The sequence below is a fragment of the Heterocephalus glaber genome, unplaced genomic scaffold (assembly GCF_053883595.1).
Source record: "Heterocephalus glaber isolate CG9 unplaced genomic scaffold, H.glaber_assembly_v1.0 deba00000122, whole genome shotgun sequence".
Taxonomy (NCBI): Eukaryota; Metazoa; Chordata; class Mammalia; order Rodentia; family Bathyergidae; genus Heterocephalus; species Heterocephalus glaber.
In genome coordinates this window covers 22,053,868-22,076,700 of record NW_028258138.1, presented here as the reverse complement: position 1 = coordinate 22,076,700, position 22,833 = coordinate 22,053,868, and the positions used below count along the sequence as shown (strand labels likewise).

At 34.4% G+C, this 22,833-nt stretch overlaps 1 protein-coding gene across 2 annotated transcripts in view; it reads left to right on the top strand.

Annotated features, from left to right (window-relative positions):
- The window catches only part of Ncam2 (neural cell adhesion molecule 2), a 490,293-nt gene that overhangs the window by 669 nt on the left and 466,791 nt on the right, over positions 1–22,833 (top strand). The window lies entirely within an intron of this gene.

The window sequence follows — 22,833 nt, the reverse complement described above, 5'->3', positions numbered from 1 at the left end:
GTTGTGGAAGAAAAGGTTATGATGATGTTTTACAGAAGCAGCAAAAACTATAAGCATTAAACTCGTTTGTAAAATATCCCTGTTGTGTGCAAGAAATTCAATTCTTAGAGACTCTTTTTTTCCCCTTTCCCAAGACCAATTCCTGACTATGAAGTGAATGATGATAGCTTATGTTGGAAACTAAGAAGGGCCGTGGAGATGGGTGTAAGAAAGCAAATGGATAAAACTGGGGATGTGTTGCAGTCATTCATTTTAGCCCCCATCTCCTTGTTAATATCGAGAAATAGAACTATTTTATAACATGAGGTTGTAATTACTCTTGGAAGGGATTTTAGGGTTATGGACAGCTGGTGGGAGCTTTTAGATCTTGGGGGGAAAAAAGAATAGCCTAGTATAATAACCTGAGGGAGAATTTATGGGTGCTACCTCTGATGATCTGGATAGAGATAGATATGAATTTATCTTGGTTGTATAGGTAGCACACATTCACAGGAAATATTTGTACAATAGATGGAAGCATTTTCAACTGTCCACACAAGTTTGGACATTTAATTGGGGAAACAAAACGCTAAAACGTGCATTGGTGAAAGTCTTTCAAGGAGGCGATGGCAGTGATCCTACGATGTGTAATAGTTGGAGATAATGTTGTATTATTAGTGTAGCATGGATTTTTAAATAAAATAATACATTACAAGATAAGTTAAAATATCTCCACTGTATCGATTCTAAGCGTTTTCAGCCTTCTCTGTGTTGCTCCTGTGGTCCAGCAGGGGGTGGTAGAGCTCCATTTTAAACCCAGAAACGGTTGTTCCTGCTCTTCCACAGTCCTATCATTCTTCAGCAGGGCTTGACATTTTGGATGTGAAGCTTTCCTTTCTCTGCCCTTCTCCTCCCCAAAGCTATAGTATTAGTGGCTGATGAAACACAATTGGGTGCAGATTTTATGTTCAGACATAAATGTAAATGCTGGAGATTGCCATAGTTTGGAAAGTGTCTTGGTGAGATGCTCGTTTTCCCATAACAGCATAGAGTATGTAATATTACAGTCTTAGAGGGATTGTAGATATGTTCATCTGGAGCTAGCGTTACACCATTCTGTTAATTCAGACACTCTTATGGCAAAGATGGATGTACACAGGTGGATATCCCCCAGATGCGGTGCTTTCATTTTTGTAGATCTACTAATTGTATTTAAGTGTTCCTTTGTAAAATGGAAAGGTATTTTCACAATACTGAAAACTGCAGGTAAAATACAACTGCAATTAAATAAGTGGAGGTGGTGTGGAGAATTATAAATCATAAGCAAGTTTATGTGGACTTGTGATTACATTATGAGTTGTTTGGAGAAGAAAAATGTCTCATTTATGGAGTCTGGGGATTTATCATTGCAGACACAAAGTGTGTTGGAATTTAGAGTCGGAAGGGTCATCTAGGAATATTTAAATTCTAGGTTTTAACAGTACACCTAGGCAGGCATAATTTGGGTATGTATATGTCACATATATTGGAAATTATGATTCAGCTAATTTATGATCCGACTATGAGGTGTTTGGAAAGGGGGACACTGAAACAGAAGCATGCCCACAGGGGAGCCCATATTCACTGTAATGAAACAGGGTAGGAAGAGAGCATCATTGTAAAGAAGATCTCTCTATCTAGTACAGTTTCCAAACGCTTGGCTCTTCTAGATCCATTGATGCATATTAGAAGGGCTGGCTTTTGTGAGAACAAACATGTAGTACTTCTGTCCATGTGCCTTAATGAAGTCAGAGATGTTTGGAAATAGAAATCCTCATCCCAGAGTCTAATTCCTTTATGCTGCTGTTTTGTTCTCTAATTAAGGATGCAGCATAGAATATCAGATACACCACTGGGAGCTGTCTTAAAAAAAAAGTGAACCTAGTGTAACTCATAATTTTGTTTATTCTTTTGTAAATGGGGGCATAGAAAAGCCAGCAGTCAGTGATCCCTGGGCTCGCCTTAGAAATACTAAAACCCCAGCTTGCTGATTTATGTTTCCAACAATATACTTGCAGGGGATTTTATGAAGCATGATTGAAGCTATTGCTTTGGAAAGTGGTATGCAGTTAGACTGAGGAAAGGCAACGATGATGTATTCCCTTTGAAGTAGTCAAAACGTTTTGAACCACTGCAGTTGAAAGGAAGAAAATGACAGAAGTGAAAAGCTGACTAACTTAAGTGGATGCCAATACGATAATTAGCTAACGAGGCCTAATAGTTCTACTCCCAACTTTCAACAAAATGTTATTGTTGTACTGTAGTGAGAGCATTTTAGTATAGCAGAAAGGGTCCTTGAAAAGCCACTGGTTTCTACTACAAGCTTGGGATCTAAAGAAATAAGGCTGGAATTTGTCAAGTTTGATCGTCAAGGGATATTCTAGAACACTGTCACTTCTGCAGTTGTTTTTGCTTTCTATTCAAAATTTGGTCGCAGCCTCAGTTGACATAAATCTCAAGAAATAATTCAAGTCTCAGATTCACAGTGTATTTGCTGTTTACAATTTTGTAAATGCAGATTCTCAAAGTATGTATGGGTTGCTTTCCTGAAACTTTTTAAATGTTTAAAATGATTTTCTTATTCTTTTAACAAATCACCCAAGAATGATTCATAGACCTCCATCACTTGTTCACATATATAAAATAAAATCACTGGTACACTAAAACCTAAGGTTAAGGACAGTGCTGTTCATCCCTCTTGCAACCCACTCAGCGCACTGTAGTTAGAACACTTACTTAAGCTGAAATCATGGAATGGGGAGGAGGATGAATTCTCAAGTTAATTCGTTAAACCGGGCATCTGCTTATAGTTACTCTTTCTGGATGAGTGCTCTTAAGTCATTGTTCATTAGAGACATGTGTCTTCTAAAAATAGAGCACAGGTGTGTGAGGGTCTACGAGTTTCAGGTCCAGAGGAGTGATTTCTCCAAACTCATCCTCTTTCTAGGCTGCTCAGACTCAGCCTCTCTCACATCCTTTCTCTGTGTTACTGTCTTTCTTGGCTGCAGGCTTTGTTGTGCAGTGTTTCCATTGAACCAACTGCATATTCATTTGCTCTTAGAGAAGATAGGTTATGTAAGTGAGTATCTTTATTGTCAGTGAACGACCCAGAGGTTTCCCTCCCTTGCTTTGTGTGAAAGGAGCTAAGCAGGTCATTTTCTCACTTCCATTTCTCCTGCTCAATCAGGCCATGCAACAGAAAGAGAAGTTGGTGGGTCCCAGTGTCAGATGAGTTTATTCAGTGACACAGGGGGCTAATGTTCTCCCAGAGGTTATATCCTACTAGAGGAGCAATTAAAGGAACAAAAGAACCTCATTCAGTAAGAGAATGAAGGCAAACTTGATAGCATTTTGTAAATAAATGTGCTTTGCAAAGCAGAGCTAGTTGGTAATGGGGTCCAGAAGGAACTAGGGAGATTGAGGCTGGTAACCAAGTGAACAGTGATTTGTTTTTGCCTGTTTCCTTATGCGGGCACAGTGTGAAGAGAAACAAACAGAATTCACAATTTGAGGCTATGCAACTGATGCTGCTGCTTTTTCTGGCTTTTGACATTTGGGAAATCATTTTAACTCATCTGTTTTCAAGGTCATCTCTCATAGCAATGAACTTTTGAGGCCAGGAAGAAAAGTGCTCGATAAGTGGTAGAGGGAGTGGAATTGCTTTTGTTCAGTTTGGTTTGGTCTAAAACAAAATTAATCCTTTGGGTGTTGGTATATGCAAAGTTAATTTAGCAATTTTAATGTTCTTATAAAGGGAATATGGTTGTTTTTCAAGTTTTTTATTGACCTGAATTCTGAATTTCCTGCCCCCTTTATACTCTCCCAATTATATTTGAGATAGGCCTGTTTAAAGTATTATAAATTAGTTTTAATTTTCCAAATTACGTGATAGGATAATACTTTTTAAAATGCAACCAGTGCTTTTATGGGTTTATTAAATGTAATATCATCACATTTCATGGAGCTAAGGAAGCTTTAGTTGTTCAGCCAATAAAAGTGCTTCACCATGGCACACTTTTAAATACTTTAATAACTCTTCATTATTTATAACTATAATAGCGGTACTGTACTCCTAAATACTGACGTATTTCTGTTTCACATGTTCACTTGTGCCAGTAACGGTTCATCAAACATCAAAAGACATTTTAGAAAGCTACGATGTAATGAAACAGATTTCCTTGAATTTAAATAACTGAGGGGCATGATGGAGAATTTTGGGAACATTCTTAGGCATAGCAATCAAAAGTTGAGAGTCTGAAAAATTTGGTCTGAAAAATTTAAATCAATTGATCAAAATCTTCTTGGCCCCATTTTATTTTTTGAAAAAAACAGAGAACACATTGATTCTGGAGTCACATGACCCTATGCTACTAAGAATCTCTTGACTTTGAAGAAAACTTTACACTATAAGAACACTGTTTTGTTTTTTGAAAATTTGATATAAAAACATTTGACGAGTTTCCTTTCATGCTCAGCTGTGAGATATAGTTGTGATAATAGACATGCATAGCGTCTTGTAAAATATCAACCGTACTATGCCAGGTTTTGTTCACTTTTTTAGTAATAAGCACAGAGGTGTATTTATTCATGCTTAAAAATAGCTCATTTATTCAATTTCCAAACATCATTTAAATGTTCTGAAATTAGAAAAAGAGGGAACAGAGGTTATTTATGTACTTGGTGAGGCATACTCATTTATCATTTACCCATTTATATAGTGTGTATTAAATGCCTGCCTATCCCAGGCACCAAATTAGGCAGTGATACTAGAAGAGTTGCATAGGTTGTGTAAGGAACAACCGCAGGGGGCGCCACTTGTAGTCATAGTGGTAGAGCACATTTACTTTTCACAATTTGCCAGCAGATGGCAGGAATGGGTTGCTGTTTTGTATTATGAATTCTTTCAAAGGGCTGGTATTAGCATCAAAAGACTTAGGATGGGCACACAATTAGAATAAGTGATTTACTAAAGACTAAGGCAAGTAAAATGGTTAGTAACTACAGCTTTGGTCTGCAAATTATAATTCACTTCTCTTAGTGCCAAACTTTTGCACAGATTACAAATATTAATCTAAGATATCTTCCGGTCAAAATAACAGATATTTAAATTTTGTGTGATTTTGTCACTTAATTAACAAACATTTATTGAGAGCTTACCATGAGTTTAATATCAGCATCTTGAAACAGTACAGAGCACTTTTCCAAAGTGTCTGCAAGCACTTTACAACTTACAACCATCGAGTATCCAACAGATTATTAGCTTTATTTTATGGCTGAAGGAATTAACTTACAGAGAAATTATTTGATTTGCCTCTATCAGTTATAGTTAGCAGTTGTAATTAGTAGACTTTTTGACTTCTATTTCATTGTTTATTTTTTAATATATGTGGTGTGTTGGTTGAAAATTTGCATGTATATAGAGGGGTGGGGGATAGCACTACTACATGATGATAGTTAAGAAGACAAAAATATAAATTTAAAAAGCCAAATAATCATCAATAAATCAACAAACTATTGAGCAGTGAAGAGTTACAGTGTTGTAAAAGGACAAAAATCTCCATATAATTAATTAAAAATTACATGATGTACGTGAGACCTGCTAAGTTCAGCACTTAGAAGGAACTAAAATTCACTGCCTGCTTATTCACAGGCTCAGTTGTATCAATCCTCTGTTATCTTATTAGCATCTCCCCATTTACATATGATGATGATGAGACATAGAAGACACTAATAACTGCTTAAGGTTCCATAGCAATTTCTTCAAACTCCAGCCTCTAACCAGACACTCATTGCAGTAGAAAGAGCTTCACCTTGGGGATAAGTGGTGATATACTGCAATGCAAAGAGAAAAGAAATGGTTGAATAAATGGTAGGGCAAGAGGTGTTTAGAGAACAGAACTAATCCAGTTTAATGAATCCCGTGTAAGAATTTATCAAGTGTTTGGATTCATGAAACAGTATTCATTAAACAGCCTGAAAATGTGAGTTGTTGGCTTTGAGAATGGAGTATTTTGGGGAATGGGAGCCAGAAAGTCTTTGAGACCTAGCTAAGTTTGACTCTTGGGTCAATCTTTGGGAGCCAGTGTTTGGGGAGGAAAATGACATAATTAAAGTTTGGTTTGTTTTTAATTGCGCTGGTCATATGTATAATGAACCAGAGGTAAATGAGAAAGGTGTGAGTGAACAAGACAAGTTTCCATGGAAGACTTAATGGCTGTTGGTAAAAGAATTCATCTTGAAGTTTGGCAAAGTGACATCTGAAGTGTTAATCGGTTTTTCCAGAAAGAGTGGCCATGTGTTAATAGGAAGTAGGAAATAAGGAAAACCTTGTATTAGTGGTCATTTTAAAATGTATTTGTTATTTTAAAAATCGAATCTTAAGGTGGGGGTGGGCATACATGCTTTTGATATCAGCACACTGGTAGGCAAAGGCAGGAGGACTCAAAGTTCAAGTCCCAGCTGGACAATTTAGTGACATAGAAGGACACTATTTCAAAATTAAAAACAAAAAAGCCTGGAATGTATCTCAGTGTGGACTGCTAGGGTTCAATTGCCAGTAGTGCAGAAATTAAATAAATAAATAAATAAATAAATAAATAAATAAATGTTGTTTGTTATACCCATGCGAGACCTAAGTATCAGTAATAAATTATTAAATGCACTCACTTCTTCACAATTGTTTCTCCACTTTTATTTATCAGTCATCTTTATTTCATTCTTCCATCATCATTTGTATTTATTATATTGCGTAGGTTTGAGATTTGGGGTAAAACTTCAGAAGCATGTACGTGAAATTTGCTTTTATTATATTTTTTTCATTTAAATCAGTTTCTTGACTTTTTTTTTATTTCTGGGAGACCAGAAGAAAACAAAAAAAGTAAATAAAATTTGAAAAACTAAACTGAAACCTAAAATAACACAAAAAATATTCTTGTTACTGAACATACATGGTTTAAGTAGTGTCCGACGGAAGAGAAAGCAAATAATATTTCTGAGCCTCAATTTAGTCAAGGAAGTCTATCGTTTTTGCTTATTATATCATTTAATTCTGATTAAATCACATTTTGTAGATGATATTCCTGAGTTTCACAGTGATTTGCCTGTAGCTTTTAAATATATTCTGTAAATTGACACCCAAAATTTTGGCCAAAGAGCATTAAATCTATTTAAGATATATTTTTTCAGTCTTTTCTCCCACAGTATGTATTCTTTTGATGTACTTTATGTTATGTGTGATTGGTATATAGGGAATGGCAGATTATAATGCAGGATTGTGTTGATCCATACATAATTATACAACTCATTAATTTTTACCTGTCAAGAGCAAACTTTCTCAGAAAGCCATAGCAATGTGTGAAGACTAAGAAAAATATGAAAAATCAACTTAAGTGCCTTCTTTAGTACAATAATTACTTTATTTAGTGGCTTTAAGAAAATCTGCACTTCCACTACAAAGTGAGGGTGCAGCTAATGAAGCTGAGAAGTCATTTTCCTCTGTGAAATGACATTACTTTGTTTTATTCTTTTAAAATTTCACCATAAATACTGAGAGTCTTGACTTTGGTAGCTTTTAAATTATGATGTTAAGATATTTGTTTATGGTTGCCTACAAATTTCTGCAGGTTTTCAATATGTTCTGCTTCCTAATCCTGGCTTTTCCTATAAGACATGATTTTTTTTTTAACAGCATAATTTAAAAAATGTCATAGTTTTTCAGGAATGCACCATACACATGTAAACTAAGCCACTTTAACATGGCCAGGACCTATGTTATAAATGTGTTCCCATTTCCAAATATAAACTCGTACTTATATCTTGTGGTAGAAATTGGGTGAAAACCTAGTTAAATTTCCCCATAAAGTCAACATTGAACCTAATCATTGTATTTGATTTGGTTCTTGTCGAATTTGGTTTGTGACAAGAGACATGGAAAGAATTCAGTTCATGAACTGAGGCAGCACTGTGATTAATGAGAGGGTTTGTGGCCATTTTTCTTTATTGTAATTTATCAGTTCCTAATGATTTTTCTAGTACATCTAATATTGAACTTAGTGATTATTTCTGTGTTTTTTTGTTCCACTTAATTTATCGCTGATTATTTTCTACCAGTCAGAGTTATTAGTCATAATGCATGAGCAGAGCAGGTGCATTTCATTTGGGAAATCCTAACTTTGATCTGTTCTGCCTTCTATTCATTTACAAAAAAAAAGCATGCTTTCTAAATTTTAGTGCATGCTAGTTATACTATTGTGTAACTAGCTAGTAGTCTCATATTTTAGCCTGGTGTGTACACAGCCTGTGAATTTTATACTTTTCCCATCTTTCTTTGCTTGGGAAATTTCTGTTATTTTTCTTTGCCACTCAGCCTATCTCATCATTGAAGACGTCTTCCATTCTTCTGACAAATACTGTATAAATTAATTCATTGCTGGAGAGCCAAAGATGATAATGGTCAAATTCTGCATATCAAGTTATTGTATCCTGTTGTGACTTTCCATGCGAACACCATGAGGGCAAGAAAGCCTTTTCATCCTTGTTTCCCATTAAATGCTGTGCACATTAGTGTGTTTACTCATGGAACATAGTGGGTGCTTACCAAATGCATACTAAACCAATATTTAAATATTACCTAGAAGTAAACCAAAATGGTAGAAAATTTTAAATATGTTTATTCTTTTTTTCAGTACTAGGGATTCAACTCAGTACCTTGCACTTGCAAGGCAGGCGTGGTGCCACTGAGCTAAATGCCCGGCCCATAAATGCATTTATTTTTGAATTTAGATAATGATTTGGTTAGTAATATATTATGTATTGATCTGGGTATTTGTTTCAAATGTTTTGTTTATCTCACTGCCAAGTATGTGGCAGACTTTTAATAAATACATAGTTGTCTATAATATAATGTAGCAATAGTGACTATTTAATTTAGAAGGAATAGCACAGATGGCCTGCTTTATCTCTGATCTTACCTGCTTACAGAAAATCAATTAGCCTGTGAATAAAGCAAATACATGTTGCTATAAGATTTGGTTTTCAAGTGTATCTAAGACAGGAAATGGTCTAGGAAATGGGCATGTGGTTGGGGTTTCAAAAGTCTTAACATATAGAAATGTAGAATTACGTGAGGAGGATAAAGCATGTTGAGAATGATATAATTAACCAGATCAGATATTGTCAATAGTAAATGTCTGATATGCCAATAAAGCAAGTATTTAAAGCCCTTAAACTCAAGATAATCCCATGTGGTTAATTAAAAGTTGATTATTCCTTCAATGTTTATTGGAAACCAGTTCTGAAATGCATGTACACAAAGAAAAGACTAGCAAGAGAAGAGTTGGTTGTTTTATTTTATTTTTTATCCAGGCCCTTGGAGTTTCTCTTTCTTAAATGAAATTTCCTTTAGGCTCAAATATCCACTTTTGTCTTGACACCGTGTTTTCTTTTCCCCTCATGGTTATTTTGGCATTCTCTAGGTCTGACTTCAGTGATAAAAGCATTTAAGTTAATTGGGCAAAATATATTTTTAGATGGTTGAGAATATCTTCATTACCTGTTTGTCTGCTTACCATTTATTCACTAATGTTACCATTATTATATATGCCACTTTTAACTTGAAATACAATTTCCAATTAAAGATATTACTACTGCTTCTGATGAATTCATTTTTACTTTCCTTTTCCCATCAAATTTTATAATTTATAATCACTTTAATTGGTTATTTGGATGAGTCATTTTATTTCAAAGCTTCCTCACAAGCCCCATGCTAATGGATTCCACCTCTGTAGGGATTGCAGGTGGCCTGCAATTTAAAAACAATGCTCAACATAGGTTATTAAATGGTATTATTCCATCATCTGTGGTGTATGAAAACTTTCAGAACCATATTCAAAATGGATATGAAATGTTCAACTTTAGTATTCTCATGTTCTGAAAATAACATTTCTTAGTACAAAATTCTGAGCTATTACCCAGTCATGTCAGTTACTAATATATTTTCTCTTTCATGTCCCTGTTTCATTTTTATTATGAGGAAACATTTTATCAAAAATATGTTACTTTCCAAACTGTATTAATAAAACTATTAATGAAAAGGACTTCTTTAAGCAAATCATACCTCCCTCTTGTGAGGAAAACCCAAAGATTCTATTATTTGTATTGTGAGAAAACCACCACTTTTATTAGTCAACTTTCCCTTGAGACATCCTGCTTAACTAACTGTCTCTCAGCCTTATATCTTTCATTTCATTTAAAGTCTCTGTACTAGAGGTGATGTACATAGGTGTGAATGTATGATGGGACGAGATAAGTTTTCACATGTATGAAGTAACTTGTATTGTTTATGAACAAAACACATTCCACTGTTCAAGCAGAGATGCATGCGGGAAGCTGAGGTTGAGTGGTAAAGTAAATGAAATGTGAAGATCAATGCCTGATTTGTTTCAAGGAAGACAGTTCATCAGTTCAGGGAGAATGGGGAAGCGATTGTTGTGCCAGATGGTTGAAACGGTTGGATAAAGTCTGACATAGGAATCTGCAGAGAAAGGGAGAAGAAGATGCCGAAGTATAGGTAGTATGATTGTGGTAACTTTGGTTTCTCATGGACAGTGTCTATGTGTGACTATCCGGTGAATTCACTGAATGAAAGAAGGAATCTTTTCAGTCCCTGGGCAGGATGATTTCATGAGAGTTATTTCATTTTTAATTGGAAGCATATTTAGAAGTTCTGGACTATTATATTACTGATGAAGAAACTGAATTTCTTAAGTGGTGTATAGCATCTAACAAAAAAAGCTATATAGTACTAATTCCACTGATTAAATCATTTTCCCTTGAAGTAGCAAGGGATTGTTGAACAGAGAAAGCAAGCGAGGAGCAGTTGTAGTTTGAGGCTATCATATTCTGCCATCCAAGTACTAACCAGACCGACCCTGCTTAGTTTCCAAGATCAGAGATGGGGTGTGTTTAGGGTGGTATGACCCTAGACCAGACTCTTATATTCTTTCTGGTCATTTCCTTTCTCTCCCCAAGCATGATAAAAGTAAAATTTTCAAGAATTACATATATTTACAGTGAATAAAGTGATATATATGTGTGTATATATATATATATAAAATGAAACTATTTGCCAAGCAAATGAACATATTCTCATATTTATCTTCTTTGTACTGAGAATATTTAAGGTATAATCTCTTAGCAGTTTTCAAATATGTATAACTATAGTCATGCTATGCAATAGATTCCCAGAGTTTATTCTATCTAACTGAAATTGTGTACACTTTATCACTTCATTTTTCCTACCCACTAGCTCCTATTAAATACTATTCCATACTTATATGATTTTGACTCTTAGATTCTTAAAATAAGTAAGTTCATGAAGTGTTTATGTGCCTAGATAATTTCAACTTAGCATTATGTCCTCTTAAATTTATCTACATTGCTGAATGTAACAGTATTTATTTTTTAGTTGAATAGTGTGTGTGTGTGTGTGTGTGTGTGTGTGTGTGTGTGTGTGTTTCTCACATTTTTTATCCATTCATCCAAGGATAAACGCCAGACTGATTCTGTGGCATGGCTGTCGGGAGTAGTGCTACAATGAGCGTGGCAGTGTGAAGCTCTTTTGACACATAGATTTCATTTTCTTTGGACATGTACACCGAAGTGGATAGATGCTGGCTAAAAAAATCACAGGCAACAAAAGAAAATAATACCAAATAGAATTCCATTAAAAAAAGCTTCCAGACAGCAAAGGAAACACTGAACATAATGAAAGACAATCTAAAAGATGAGAGGAAATTTTGCAAACCATACCCCTGGTTATGAGCTTTATATGTAAAATATATAGGGAATGTATATAATTTAAAATAGAAGTAATAACAATTCCCGATTAAGATGTGGGAAAAGGGATCAAATATATATTTCTCAAAAGAAGAAATGAAAATGGCCAAAAAGGACATGAAATTGTGATTAGTATCATTAATAACTGGGGAAATATAAATTAAAAACTAATTTGAAAAATATAATTTAAAATAGAAGTAATAACAATTAATTCCCAATTAAGATGTGGGAAAAGGGATCAAATATGTATTTCTCAAAACAAGAAATGAAAATGGCCAAAAAGGACATGAAATTGTGATTAATATCATTAATAAATAGGGAAATATAAATTAAAAACTAATTTGAAAGTTTACCTTACAGTAGTTAGAATGACTATTATCAAAAAGAAAAGGGGCCAGGGATTTAGCTCAGTGTTTCTGGCTCCTGACTCATAAGCACAAGGTCCTGAGTTCGATCCCCAGTACCAAAAAAAAAAAAAAGAAAAAAAAAAGATCTCAACTGATGGTGGAAAGGGAACAATTGCATACTTTTAGGGGAATGTAAAATAGTATAACCATTATAGAAAGTAATATAGAAGCTGCTCAAAAAATTAAAGAGTAAAACTACATCATCTAGTCATTTCTTTTGAATGGGCATTGCTAGGATAGTGACTGTCAGTTACTAAATGAGTAAATTTTTTAGTGACATACAACATTAATGATCTCGGAGAACCAGCAGCATTTTGAGATATTAGAGTGGTGTTCTAGGTGGCTGCAGATAGGGTAGCTTGATTGTTTAGATTAGTATAATTCATTAAAGACTATATAACATTAATATTTAAATATAAGCTGTATCTTTAAATGGCTTCCCTCACTATGAAACACTATAATTATTAATAATTTAGTAAATCATCATTTTGTGGTTGACTTAAAGAATACTTTCATTATGAAATTACATCAGTTTAGGATGCTTTCAGAGGCAAGGAATAGAACAATTCAAAAAGGCTTAAAAATAAAAAAATCTATTATAATCTATAAGAGGCCATCTGGAGGCAGATTTGGATTTCATGTTTCTGCTCATGATTTTGGCTGTTTTCCTTTACTTCGTGGAAGCAACTTGGCTTCAAAATCTCTATGTATCACATTCTTGTGCAATAGCATATGAAGTTGGGAAAGAAATAAATATTTTTTTCACTGGCTTCCTTTGAAGGAAAAATTACCATATGTTGTTCCTCAAATCTTATTGGCTGGAATTTTTTCAGATGAACATCCTTAAACCAAACATTGTGGGAGAGACTGACGTTAATAGTTTCCCTTGACTAATCAATGTCTTATGCTGATAGGAAGACCTGGCCCCGAAAGCAGATGATTGACCAATCAAATTCAGTGTCCCTCTAGTAATGAAGAACAGAAGAGGGACAAGAATGGGAGAGAGACAGTCAAATATGTCTGCCCTGGGCCTGGAAATGATGAAAAGGACCTTCTGGGCAAAAATATGTAAATAATGTCAAAACCCAACATTTATAAAGTGTACCATTTTTATGTACTTTGCATATGTGATCTGATATAAACTTGTGAATTTATTTTGGAAGTTGATTCTGTTTCATGGATGGTGAAATGAGATTTCCAGGAGATTAAATGAATTCCCAAAGTCACAAAGGTGCTGAGTGGCAAGATTGGATTTTGAACCCTGGTTGACTGAGAAGCATAGCCTTCTCTCTGGCAGATCATTGTATAAGGACATCATCAACACAGTACAACGTTTTACCATACAGAGATGAAGAATGGTGAGGTAGCAGTGAGGTGTGGTTATGTGTGTTTCTACTTCCAGCATCAAGGGGGAACACTTGAACAGTTCAGGAGTTTGAGACCAACCTGGCCCACAGAACAAGACCCCACCTCAAAAAAAAAAGATGATAGAAAGAAAGAAAGAAAGAAAGAAAATATAATGGTGACATAAGGATACTAATTTTTTTGTGAACAAGCTATGACCTACCTGGGCACTGTCTTAAAGTTTTTATACTAGAGCTTATTTAATATCTTTAACTTTTTTATTTTCTTAAAAAATTGTCAACTAAGGAAATTAAAAGACAAAGTGAATTTGCCTGAGGTCACATAGTAATGAAGAGACCAAATTGTGATTTAAATACAGGCTTGCTTCGAATTTGAAGGCCACTGTTACACAACACTCGAGGACTGTAGTCAATGCATGGCAAAGTTGAGGGAGCAGATTTGGAACGGAGTAGAGTGCATACCTCTGAGTAGTCCACATAGCTCATAATATGCAACTGAAATATTTAATAGAAGTATATTTAATTGGTTTTATTTTATTTTCCAAACTATACAAGAGAATAATGTTTTCAATTAGGGAGGCTAAGTAAAATAATTCATTTGATTATTAGAAGAGGAAGAATTGGATAAAAAACAAATGGGTCAGAAATGAGAAGTTGAAACTGAAAATGAGTGCTGGTTTCAAATTTTAACCCTGAGATGGGTTGAATGCTGACATACGTGTGGTCATGTACAATCAAGGTTCTAGTCTAATGCATGCCTAGACCAAGGAGAGAGATTTAGTTATTCTTCACCACTGACTTGTTTCTTACTGAAACTGCACAGTTAGTTAAAGGGCAAGGCAGTTCAAGGTCAGGTATTTAGGTGCTTCTGAAACTGTACATCCACTGTAATGTTGTTTTCTTAGATAGACATTCTACATTTTTATTTCTTTCTAGGTACTCACTCCAACACTATAGTCTTCCAAATGGCCAAATACGTAAAATTTTGTGTAAAAATTGGTTATAAAATTATTTTAGTGGACATCCTTATCTTGTTGTATAAAATTATTTTAAATACATATATATTTGCATGTAGCTGTGTATAGAGATCTTTGTGTATACATATGTATAGGCATACATATGTTTATACACACATACTTATACATATATAAGTATATATCATAATTTTGGTAAACCATACTATATTCAATGCTGTATCAAAATAGTTGCTTTTTTTTCATTTCTTTTGTTAGTACTGAGATTGGTGAACATTTTAAATGATATTTTCTTTGATAATTTTTGCCTCTAAGAAGAAACTATACTCCACAATAATACATTAGACTTATTATCTACACTTTGTGAAACTGTAGCCTAATTAGCCAGTGTTTAATTTCTGAAGACTAGAAAACAATATCTGTTGTCTGTTACACAAAATGAACAACTGAACAGTTCTCCTACCTTACTTTTTCAGAAAAAAACCTCTCATTACACAAGTATTTATAATTGATGATGTTTTCCATCAAAACATATTCAGTGAATGTAGATAAAATCACCACTTGGAGCATGAGTGCTTTGATTCCGTCCCAGGAAGTGTAATTGAACTGCATGCACAAGCTTGAATTCTTCATTTTATTTTCCCTCATTTGTAATTGAAGAGATGGAAGGCTGCTAGCTTTCTAATAGTGTTATACCCTCTTTTACACTGCACCGATCAACTAAATTATAACATTTCTTGTTAGAAAGCTGTTGAATAAATTGTTTAACATATTTGTAGTATCACAATAAGTATTGAATCATAAAAGTATAGATACAAATTCTCTTGTATCTCAGTGGTTGATTGTCATGTCCCTTTTGAGGATTACTAAGTAGATAATCTGCTTCTTTTTCTGATGACAGAGAACAAATTCATTTGTGTAAAGAGCTTTTGAGAGATATATTGGTTATGTTTTCAATGTAAAGCATTTCCAGATTTCCAGGTATTCAGACAAATAAGTGTACTTATTTGCAGCAGAGTGTTAGAATTAGATAACTCCTATTAGCTCTATCACTGGGTTATTTATGACTTTGTGGAAATAAACATATTTTGACAGGAGCTTCCCTTTTTTAATAAGACCATCGGAGGTTCCTGTTTTAAAACATTTCTTTGATTTTCTTTTCTCTTTATAGTTTAGTGACGGCAGTCAAAATTGTTTCTAAGATGTTCAAAATTCACATCACGTGGCTGGCCATTGAAGCATTCTGGCTGAGTGATTGAATGCTAAATGGATTCATGCCAGCACATGGCAGCTCCGAACAGAGGCCAATCGCTGCTCAGTACTGGGGTGAAACATTTTCCCATGCACCAGTTTGTAGTTGTTCCCTGTGAGAAATTTGGACCCCGTGGCCCAAAGGATGTCTTTAGCAGAGAATTCGGTGACTGTGTTTTATTTCCAGTTCTGTTCCATGCTCACAGAAAAGTCTAGATCTCTTTTCATACCTATGCACTAAAAATCTTTTCTTCTTCATTTCCTTTAGCTTCAAAGCAAGATTTTTGAAACTTGAATTAGTTTTTTACTTATCTTTGTGGGCACATAAACTTCCTTTGCCTTCAAAATATAGTTTCAAACCAGAGGTCAGAGAACAGAGTCTGAAATCTGGCATATTTGTAATCAAATTCTGCCTGCATAGTTTCTTGATGTGAGATCTTCAACAAGTGGCTCTCATCTTCTGAAATGACTGACTCCTTTTTTATTTGGGAATATTCCTTAATATTCACATTTGTAAAGTGAGCATAATCCTGTTAGTCACATAGTAAGTGCTCAATGATTATTAACTTCCATCATGAGTATTATATACTACTGCCAAGTTATAATTACATACTTTTTTGATATTTCATTTAGCAAGCTTCATTGAAACACTTTCCGAGAGAATTTGGACCCATGAAAAAACAAAACCCTGGTAAGATGTTAGGTTGCTTATTTTGAGGTAATTATTAGTTTTGGAAAGCTGTATTTCCACTTTCCCCTTGCATACATTTTATTTTAATCTCCCATGCTTTACAGACTGCATGACAGCTGGTAAGGCTGGCATCGGGGCCTTTATGGTAGCTAGCTCTAGCTCCCTCTCCATGTTAGCTCTTTACCCTCATGGTACAAGGCTTCATAGTTACGACAGAATGTAGAATTCAGTTTACTCTTCGCAACTGAGAGCTTCTAAATCTTGAATCCTGTAGGAAGGTTAGTCTCTTTCTCAAGGTCTTCTGTTCTTAAGGACCTGCTTTCCCCTTGCCTCCCTTAACTCATTGTTGTCTGGGTTCTGGTAGAAGCCCATTGTCCTTGTTTTTTTTTTTTCCTCTCCGGTTTTCTTTGTCCTTAATTCAAGTGTAGCTTTTGGTTTCATCTGGACTTTGGCAGGGTTGATATGACTGGCGTTTTTATGGTCTATTTTTCACAGCATGATTGATATTTAATGGTTTCCACACTACTGAATAAAGCTTTACCTGAGCTCCCCTGACCTGGTCATGGTCAGAAGCTTAGCAGTTCTTTCATGACCTGGCTAGTAGCATTTCCCCCATAGCCCGTGCTACTCTATTTCCTGTTTTGAGTTTTAGTAATCCTCTTAACTGGTTCACTAACACTTTATTCTTCTCTGAACCTTAATCTTAATAAAGGAATCATGTGGACACTTTTTAAAGTTTCTTCCATATTGCAGTAGAAACAGTGAAGAGGGGAGGGAGGCCGCTTACACGCTCTGCCGCCAAGTAGACTTCTATCTTTGTACCTTGATTCTCCTTCCATGCTTGTATATAGAAAGCAAGGATAAAGTCCGGTTTTATCTCAGATCTTTCAGTGGTGACTGTGGTAAGGATTGTAGTGATAAGAATGGAAAGGTGGACTGGTCAGGTGTTTTCTGGATCCTAGCAAGGATTACAATAGAAAAAAAGAAAGGAGAGTATGCTATGGAGCATTTGGCCATCCGCATTTTTCATTCGTCCTAGCAGTTGGTCACATCTTCCCCCTCTTCCCTTTTGCTCTTTGTCCTTTTATATCTTCTTCCTTTTCTACTTCACCCTTTTTCTTCTGGAATAAAGAAGAGGTTTAAGGATGAGTAATAGGTGAGAGTTATGATCAAAATATTTAGTATGCATTGAAAATTACACAAAAATATGAAACTAGCAGAGAAACTGAGACAAGGGAGATAACAGGGGTGAGAATAATAAAAGTATTATATGTGCCTGTAGGAATCTGCCAAAATAAAAACAGTTCATTTCTATAACCAATATAAACTTATAAGAAAGGTGCAAAAATAATTTTTGAGTCTTAGAATTTGACTTCCAAAGCTGAACATTGGCTGGGTTGTCCCTGTGGGTGTGAGTCACTGGACTGGAGCTGAGTTGTGGCCCTGTTCGTGCTTGCTGGAGATCAACTTGACAAGCCAATCCTCAAGTTCGTATGGAAATATATGGGCCCCAGAATAAACAAAACAGTCTTAAAATAGAGGAAACAAATAAGATGATTTACACTCAATGACTTAAAAACTTACTGCAAAGCTACTGTTATCAAGACGGTGTGGTTCTGGCAAGAGGCTATACCTATGGATCTATGGAATGGAACTGAGAGTCCAGACATAAAACCCTTCACTGATTGTACAGTCTATTCCACAAGTTGTGCTGGGACAACTGGACAGTGACAGGCAAAAGAATGAAGTTGGGCCCCTAACTCACATCATATGCAAAAATTAAAACGCATGATAGATGCACACGTAAGAACCAAATGCAGAAGAAAGCATAAGTGTGAGCTATTGTGCTCAGATTATGCAATGGTTTTCTTAGATATGAAACCAAATGCATAAATGACAAAAGAAAAAACATGATTTGGACTTCATCAAAATTAAAACTTTTATGCTTCAAATGACATCACTAACAAAATGTGAAAAGAACATCGCCAGAATGGGAGAAAATATTTGCAATATATATCCCAATATCCAAAATAAATAGCTAAAATATATATAAAAAAAGCTAAACATTAAAGGCTATTCTTTCTACCATGCTCTATTTAAAGTGCTGTCCAAAAATCAGAGCTGATTATAATTTTTTAGCTCTTGACATCTGAAGTCCCCATAAATCAATCAATGACTCAGTTCATGGGTTGCAAATCTAGAGAGAACTGCAGCGCATAAGTGACTCAATGGGAAAACATAAGAGACTCAATGGGAAAATAACAAGGGAAGAAAAAAGTAAGAATTGATTTTTTAATGTAATATTTTTATTTTTATTAGTACTTCTTTGCAGAACATAGTGATTAATTTCATTGCAAGGAATTGGTACATGCACACAACACATCTTTGTTCTTTTCACTTTCCTTTATCCTCTTTTTCTTCACTTTTTTCCCCTCTCCCTCCATCTGTTGATCTCCTTCTCATTTGAAAAAAAATCGATCTCCCTGTTTCCTATTATCTTTTACTTTGCTCTTTAAATTATTTATATTTTGGTTTGTTCATAGACAAGGAACCATGCAATATTTAAGCTTGTGTGTTTGATTTATTTCATTTAACATTATGGTCTCCGGATACATCCACTTTCTAAATGATGCAAATTTATCCTCCTTTATGACAGAGTCATACTACATTATGTTTAATACCACATTTTTCTTTACTTATCTGTTGATGGAAATATAAGATGCTTCAAGTATTTTCCTATTATGAATTGACTGCTATACACATGCATATTCATTTGTGATTGTAGTATGATCTCCTTAACTCTAGAAGGAATGTCTTAACTAGGAGGGGAATAGCTGGGTCCAATGGAATTTCCAGTTTTAGACTTTTGAGGAATGTCTACAACAGTTGTACTAGTTTACACTCCCACCAATAATATAGAAGAGTTCTTTTATCGCCACACCATTGCCAGCATTTTTTACTACTTCATTTCTTGATGATAGCCTTTCATTCTGGAGTAAGATAAAGTCTCAATGTTGTTTTAATTTGCATTTCTCTAATGGCCAGAGATGTCGAACATTGTTTGTGTTTGTTAGCCATTTTTACTTCTTCTGAGAATTGTTCATTTCAGTTGACTATTTTTTTGATTGAGTCTTTTTTGGGGAATGTTCTAATTTTTTGAGTTCTTTATAGATTCTAGATATTAGTCCTCTGCCTGAGGAATAGCTGGCAAAAATGTTTTTCCATTCTATAGGTTGTCTCTTCATCTTCATTCACTCTATTGTTTGTTGCCTTTTCTATGCAGAAGCTTTTTAAATTGATATACCCCAATGTTGATTCTTAATGTTATTTCTTTGGCAGTTGAGATTCTGTTCCGTTTTGATCTGCATGACTGGTTTTGTTCCAGTACCATGCTGTTTTTATCACTGTAGCTTTGTAATATAACTTGAAATCTGTGTTTTTGATCCCTCCTGGTTTGGTCTTATTGCCCAGGTTTGCTTTTGCTCTTCTGGGTCTCTTCTGCTTCCATATAAATTTTAGGATTGTTTGTTTTTTCTAGTTCTGTGAGACATTTTTTAATATTTGGGATTACATTAATAAAACTAATGTAACAGTTTTGGTAATATGATCATTTTGACAATATGTTTTGATTCTGCCTATCCAGGAATCCAGGAGCAGGATCTTTAGATTTTCTAATGTCCCCTTAAATCTCTTTTTTTCAGAGTACTGTAGTTTTCATTATAGAGGTTTTTCATTTCCTCGGTTATGGTATTTCCTAAGTAATTTTTCTTGAAGCTATTGTGAGTGGTATTATTTTCTTAAGAAAATCCCAATACACAACGGATTCATCATTAAATTCTACAAGAACTTCAGGGAAGATCTAACACCAATAATCCTTGAGATCTTTTGCTAAAATTGAAAGGAAAGGAGTACTGCCAGATTCATTCTTGGAAGCCAGTATTACCTTGATTACAAAAAGGAGTCATCTGAAATAAAAAACTATAGGCCAGTCTCTTTAATGAACATGGATACAAAAATTCTCAGAAATATGTCAAAAAACAAAGTGCAACAAATCATGGGAATGCTCATTGCTTATGACTAAGTAGGCTTCATCTTAGGGATAGTTAAACATATGCAAATTAATAAATGTATTACATCACATAAACGGAAGCTAGGACAAAAACTGCATGATCATCTCAATAGATGCAGAAAAAGCCTTTGACAAAATCCAACATCCATTAGCGATAAAAAAAAAAAACCCTGAACAAAATAGGTATAGGAAGGCCTTGTCTCAATCTGATAAAATGTGACAAAGTTATTCCCAACATCAAACTACATGGGGAAAAACTGAAAGCTTTTCCTGAAAATCAAGAACAAGAAGATGTCTGCTATCACCATTATAACTATGTCTGTTCAGTGTAGCAGTTGAAACTTTATTCCAAGTAATCAGGCAAGAGAAAGAAATAAAGGGATATAGATAGGAAAAGATGTCAAACTATCCTTATTCTCAGATACATGATCTTTTACATAGAACATGTAAAAAAATTCCACCAGAAGACTCTTAGATCTAATAAGCACATTCAGCAAGGTAGCAGGATATAAAACCACTGTGTGAAACCTTACAGAAAATTCCAGAATAACTCTAGAAAGAGTTTTCCAGACACTTCATAAACCAGCACTGTTAAATTCTCTCCAGTTTCCTCTTAGTTTTTGCTGCATAACCAAGCTTAAGCCTTATGGATTTGAACCTTTTCTTAATGGTTTATATTTCTCTGTCTCTTATAAGCCACTAAAATATTAGATTAGTGATGCTTACATTGACATGAATTTTATACGGTCTTGCATTCCTTAAATTAAATTCATTAATTTTATCTTAATTAGATTATAAGCTTATCCACAAACATTAGATGTTATAATGCATATTGTAGATGGTTAATAAATAGTCGTTGAAAACCAAGTGAATTGTAGTCCCATTTTGGTATTTATATTTAGAATAAAGAAGAGATTTAAAACTTGAACAAAGAAAATTTGATTTAAATAAAATAATAGGGCTTAGGATTTAGCTCAGTGGTTCCGTCGCCTGCCTTGAAAGCACAAGGACCTGAGTTTGATCCCCGGTACCAAAAAAAAAGTTTAATCCTAAATAAAATAATAACCCTCTTTAATAATCTTTCATATAAATTATTTAAAAAGCAAATAAATGTAATTGTCAGAGTTCCACATTATATCATGTCTAATATATCTAGGCTGGCTCTGTCTTGATCTGGCTCTAAATGTTATATAGAATCTATTTTAGATATATAAAATATGGCATGGTTTTACAAAAGAAACTATCTAAACAGTATTTTTGAATTATTTTATTGCTGAAATTATTCTATTAGCTAACTTATTTCCAACCTGTATCTGTGAGTATAGAATACAATATTTCTTGAAACGATTGGAAAATATTTAATGCAATTTTAAATTATTTATTTGTATCATTATAGGATATTACTAATTTCTGAGTAATCATTTTTTAGTATTTTAATTTGACATAAAATATTTAAACTATTTTTATAAGTTTGAAAATTTCAACATGTCAAAAGTGGCTTTTCTAGACCTACATATCTAGTCATAGTTAACCACAATAGCAATAACAAAGGCATAATAAAACAGTAAAAGAAGTCAACCACTTTAAAAATGTCTTTAATTTTACATATAATTTACCACATATTTAATATTTAATTTGCTTTAAAATAATTTAAGATGGGCCGGGATTTAGCTCAGTGGTTCCGCCGCCTGCCTTGCAAGCGCAAGGACCCAAGTTTGATCCCCGGTACAAAAAAAAAAAAAAAAAAAATTAAGATTTATAGTCTGCAAATGTAAAAGGTTTAGCAGTAAAAATGTGAAAGACATATATTCAACAGTGCTCTTTAAAATCTAAGTACAAACATGGTAATAGGAAAGGCAGTGGCATAAAAATCCAAACTAGTCAGGTTACTTCATTAAAAGTTACATCATGGGCCAGGGATTTACCTCAGTGGTTCCTCCTCCTGCCTTGCAAGTGCAAGGCCCCTAGTTCGATCCCTGGTGCCAAAAAAAAAGATTACATGCATCCCAATGTGGTGGCACATGCCTATAATTCTAGCACTTTGGAAGGCTCAGGCAGGAGGATTGTAGATTCAAGTTCAGCCTAGGCAACTGAGTGACTCTAAGTAGGGCTTGTCTCAAAATAATAAATAAATAAATAAATAAATAAATAAATAAATAAATAAAGGAGGTAGGCAGATTGGGAATGTAGCTAAATGTGACGACCTCACCTTAAATCTCAGTAT